Genomic DNA, 5,398 nt, shown 5'->3' with positions numbered 1-5,398 from the left:
ATCTGATGGTTCACAGTATCGAAGGCAGCCGATAGGTCTAGAAGGATGAGAGCAGAGGAGAGAGAGTTAGCTTTAGCAGTGCGGAGCGCCTCCGTGATACAGAGAAGAGCAGTCTCAGTTGAATGACTAGTCTTGAAACCTGACTGATTTGGATCAAGAAGGTCATTCTGAGAGAGATAGCGGTAGAGCTGGCCAAGGACGGCACGCTCAAGAGTTTTGGAGAGAAAAGAGAGAAGGGATACTGGTCTGTAGTTGTTGACATCGGAGGGATCGAGTGTAGGTTTTTTCAGAAGGGGTGCAACTCTCGCTCTCTTGAAGACGGAAGGGACGTAGCCAGCGGTCAGGGATGAGTTGATGAGCAAGGTGAGGTAAGGGAGAAGGTCTCCGGAAATGGTCTGGAGAAGAGAGGAGGGGATAGGGTCAAGCGGGCAGGTTGTTGGGCGGCCGGCCGTCACAAGACGCGAGATTTCATCTGGAGAGAGAGGGGAGAAAGAGGTCAGAGCATAGGGTAGGGCAGTGTGAGCAGAACCAGCGGTGTCGTTTGACTTAGCAAACGAGGATCGGATGTCATCGACCTTCTTTTCAAAATGGTTGACGAAGTCATCTGCAGAGAGGGAGGAGGGGGGATTCAGGAGGGAGGAGAAGGTGGCAAAGAGCTTCCTAGGGTTAGAGGCAGATGCTTGGAATTTAGAATGGTAGAAAGTGGCTTTAGCAGCAGAGACAGAGGAGGAAAATGTAGAGAGGAGGGAGTGAAAGGATGCCAGGTCCGCAGGGAGGCGAGTTTTCCTCCATTTCCGCTCGGCTGCCCGGAGCCCTGTTCTGTGAGCTCGCAATGAGTCGTCGAGCCACGGAGCGGGAGGGGAGGACCGAGCCGGCCTGGAGGATAGGGGACATAGAGAGTCAAAGGATGCAGAAAGGGAGGAGAGGAGGGTTGAGGAGGCAGAATCAGGAGATAGGTTGGAGAAAGTTTGAGCAGAGGGAAGAGATGATAGGATGGAAGAGGAGAGAGTAGCGGGGGAGAGAGAGCGAAGGTTGGGACGGCGGTGCAGTGTGGGAAGTGTTGGATGAGAGCGAGAGGGAAAAGGATACAAGGTAGTGGTCGGAGACTTGGAGGGGAGTTGCAATGAGGTTAGTGGAAGAACAGCATCTAGTAAAGATGAGGTCAAGCGTATTGCCTGCCTTGTGAGTAGGGGGGGAAGGTGAGAGGGTGAGGTCAAAAGAGGAGAGGAGTGGAAAGAAGGAGGCAGAGAGGAATGAGTCAAAGGTAGACGTGGGGAGGTTAAAGTCGCCCAGAACTGTGAGAGGTGAGCCGTCCTCAGGAAAGGAGCTTATCAAGGCATCAAGCTCATTGATGAACTCTCCAAGGGAACCTGGAGGGCGATAAATGATAAGGATGTTAAGCTTGAAAGGGCTGGTAACTGTGACAGCATGGAATTCAAAGGAGGCGATAGACAGATGGGTAAGGGGAGAAAGAGAGAAAGACCACTTGGGAGAGATGAGGATCCCGGTGCCACCACCCCGCTGACCAGAAGCTCTCGGGGTGTGCGAGAACACGTGGGCGGACGAGGAGAGAGCAGTAGGAGTAGCAGTGTTATCTGTGGTGATCCATGTTTCCGTCAGTGCCAAGAAGTCGAGGGACTGGAGGGAGGCATAGGCTGAGATGAACTCTGCCTTGTTGGCCGCAGATCGGCAGTTCCAGAGGCTACCGGAGACCTGGAACTCCACGTGGGTCGTACGCGCTGGGACCACCAGATTAGGGTGGCCGCGGCCACGCGGTGTGGAGCGTTTGTATGGTCTGTGCAGAGAGGAGAGAACAGGGATAGACAGACACATAGTTGACAGGCTACAGAAGAGGCTACGCTAATGCAAGGAGATTGGAATGACAAGTGGACTACACGTCTCGAATGTTCAGAAAGTTAAGCTTACGTAGCAAGAATCTTATTGACTAAAATGATTAAAATGATACAGTACTGCTGAAGTAGGCTAGCTGGCAGTAGCTGCGTTGTTGACACTACACTAATCAAGTCGTTCCGTTGAGTGTAATAGTTTCTACAGTGCTACTATTCGGGGCTAGCTGGCTAGCTAGCAGTGTTGTTTACGTTACGTTGCGTTAAAAGAACGACAATAGCTGGCTAGCTAACCTAGGAAATCGCTCTAGACTACACAATTATCTTTGAAACAAAGACGGCTATGTAGCTAGCTATGTAGCTAGCTACGATCAAACAAATCAAACCGTTGTACTGTAATGAAATGAAATGAAAATGTGATACTACCTGACCGGGTTGTTGAATTCGATTCAGTAGACGTGTGTGTGGTGACGTTGGCTAGCTGTTAGCTGTTAGCTGTTGGCTAGCTAGCAGAGTCTCCTACGTTAAGGACGACAAATAGCTGGCTAGCGAACCTCAGTGAATTAAGATAATCACTCCAAGACTACACACTCTAAACTACACAATTATCTTGGAAACAAAGACAGCTATGTAGCTAGCTAACACTAAACTAATCAAGTCGTTCAGTTGAGTGAATAGCACTACAGTGATGCTAATCTGCTAATCTGTGGGCGTTAGCTAGAGTATGTAAACAAAGTGGCATAGTTAGTGGCTAGTGATACATGTATTACATAAGGATGCAGTAGATGATATAGAGTACAGTATATACTATACATATGAGATGAATAATGTAGGGTATGTAAACATTATATTAGGTAGCATTGTTTAAAGTGGCTAGTGATATATTTTACATAATTTCCCATCAATTCCCATTATTAAAGTGGCTGGAGTTGTTGGCAGCAGCCACTCAATATTAGTGTTGGCTGTTTAACAGTCTGATGGCCTTGAGATAGAAGCTGTTTTTCAGTCTCTCGGTCCCAGCTTTGATGCACCTGTACTGACCTCGCCTTCTGGATGATAGCGGGGTGAACAGGAAGTGGCTCGGATGGTTGTTGTCCTTGATGATCTTTATGGCCTTCCTCTGACATCGGGTGGTGTAGGTGTCCTGGAGGGCAGGTAGTTTGCCCCCGGTGATGCGTTGTGCAGACCTCACTACCCTCTGGAGAGCCTTACGGTTGTGGGCGGAGCAGTTGCCGTACCAGGCGGTGATACAGCCCGACAGGATGCTCTCGATTGTGCATCTGTAGAAGTTTGTGAGTGCTTTTGGTGACAAGCCAAATTTCTTCAGCCTCCTGAGGTTGAAGAGGCGCTGCTGCGCCTTCTTCACGATGCTGTCTGTGTGGGTGGACCAATTCAGTTTGTCTGTGATGTGTACGCCGAGGAACTTAAAACTTACTACCCTCTCCACTACTGTTTTACACTTACTTAATGATTTGCTTATATGTTAGTTTTAGAATTGACTAAAATAAGCAGACAACAAGATTATTGCTTTTTAAAAAGGTTACGTTTGTGCTCTGAGCCAATAGGGTAGCCTAGGTAACCAAACCCTGGATTGCTGAAGCTATGAATTGGCCATTGAGAGGCTATGAGGCTCCGGTTGGCCTATTGGCACTCCCTACTAGGAGCAGTCCTCCATGGGGATTAATGGAATTCTACAATATTTCAATGAAATGTTTCAAGGACAAAATGACATTAATTGAAGTATGTTTTTGTTGTAGTGAAGACAGTAACATTAGTACTCTCTAAAAAAATATATTGAAGGGACAAGTTTTTAAAAAAAAATGTATTGTAGCGACCCGCACAGACAGCTGTGTGTTATGTGTTAGGCTAGGAGGTGGTTGTGTTGTACTGACCAGTACCCGGTGTTCGCGGGGTCCGACCTGTCAATCAACCTGCTATCTGCCAATCACGGGAATGCCTGGAATGTTCTGATGCCGGGCATCCTGGTGGTTGGCGGAGTGGCGTGGAGGGGGGTTGGGCAGGGGGGTGGAGCATTGGAAGTTAAGACCAGGTTCAGCCTTTGTTCTCTCTCTCTTACGTCTGGGTTTCACAAGAGAAGGTCACGATTGGCTTGTGGGTTATCTGTCATCTATTTGGCGTGTGCTACGGCCCAAACAGTAGCCTGTGTAAAGTTGGTGTAATAAACCGTCAATTCGTAAACTCAAGCCTCTGTCTGGACAATTGTTTCTTTTATGATCTAGTCAGGTCATTACAGTATGTTTAGCTCCCATAATATAATTTTAAAGTATGCATTAAGGTGTCTGAGGGTATAAACTTCGATCACACCGTCATTGCATTTTGGTACACCAGAATTACATTAATTTCTAATTAAAAGTTGACCTTGCAGCATTGCGTTGCAGAAGCAGTGCGTTTGGTGTGGTGCATACGTTGGATTTATCGCACGTAAACGCCTCAAACTGTATGCGTAGACGGCTTGACAGAAATGGTAGCAGAAGGTGAATGCTGAACTTTTGTTGTACACATAGCCACATGATGCTGAGTACTATTTTGCGCAATAACACTGTCGGTGTGTTTGAATCGTTATACAACTAATTGGTTACCACATTCTATCTAATACCCAGTAGATCTATTGGGAACATTCTAGCATTGGGCATTCTGATGTAATACATTTCATTGTTCGTAAATTCATTCTGGCCATCTATGGACACACCCGTAAACATAAACATTGGGCGCGGAGAGAACAGAGGATTCACGTTTATTGCAATTTTACCACCAACCAATGTGTTCACATCACACAGTTTATTGTAAAAGCTGTAGCCTATTTTATATCCATCAAGCAAGGTACTTTCCTCAAGTATATATATACAGTACCAGTCAAAAGTTTGGACACACCTACTCATTCAAGGCTTTTTCTTTCATTCATTTCTTCCACATTGTGGAAAAAAAATATGGAAGAACACATTTGGAAACATGGAGTAACCAAAAAAGTGTTAAACAAATCAAAATATATTCTATATTCTTGAAAGTAGCCACCCTTTTCCTTGATGACAGCTTTGCACACTCTTGGCATTCTCTCAACCAGCTTCACCTGGAATGCTTTTCCAACAGTCTTGAAGGATTTCCCGCATATGCTGAGCACTTGTTGGCTGCTTTTCCTTCACTCTGCGGTCCAACTCATCCCAAAACATCTCAATTGCCAATATGCTAACATTCCATTCAAACAATGCAGTCAATCGGCTGCAGGGTAGCCTAGGGCGTTGGACTATAGTAACCGGAAGGTTGCAAGTTCAAATCCCTAAACTGACAAGGTACAAATCTGTCGTTCTGCCCCTGAACAGGCAGTTAACCCACTGTTCTTTGAAAATAAGAATTCGTTCTTAACTGACTTGCCGAGTTAAATTTATGGAGCTCGCTCCGTTGTAACGACAGGTACTGACAACATTGCGTTGTGCTGATAGAGCCGCTCGAGCTTTGAATAGCCAGCGAATCGCAGTGTTCGTCGGAGGTCATGTGGCTGTTTGTTCATCAGCCCAACGTTCTAAAATGTGGCA

This window comes from Oncorhynchus keta, chromosome 1, assembly GCF_023373465.1.
Source record: "Oncorhynchus keta strain PuntledgeMale-10-30-2019 chromosome 1, Oket_V2, whole genome shotgun sequence".
Lineage (NCBI taxonomy): Eukaryota > Metazoa > Chordata > Actinopteri > Salmoniformes > Salmonidae > Oncorhynchus > Oncorhynchus keta.
Note: the sequence above shows the minus strand (reverse complement) of the source record.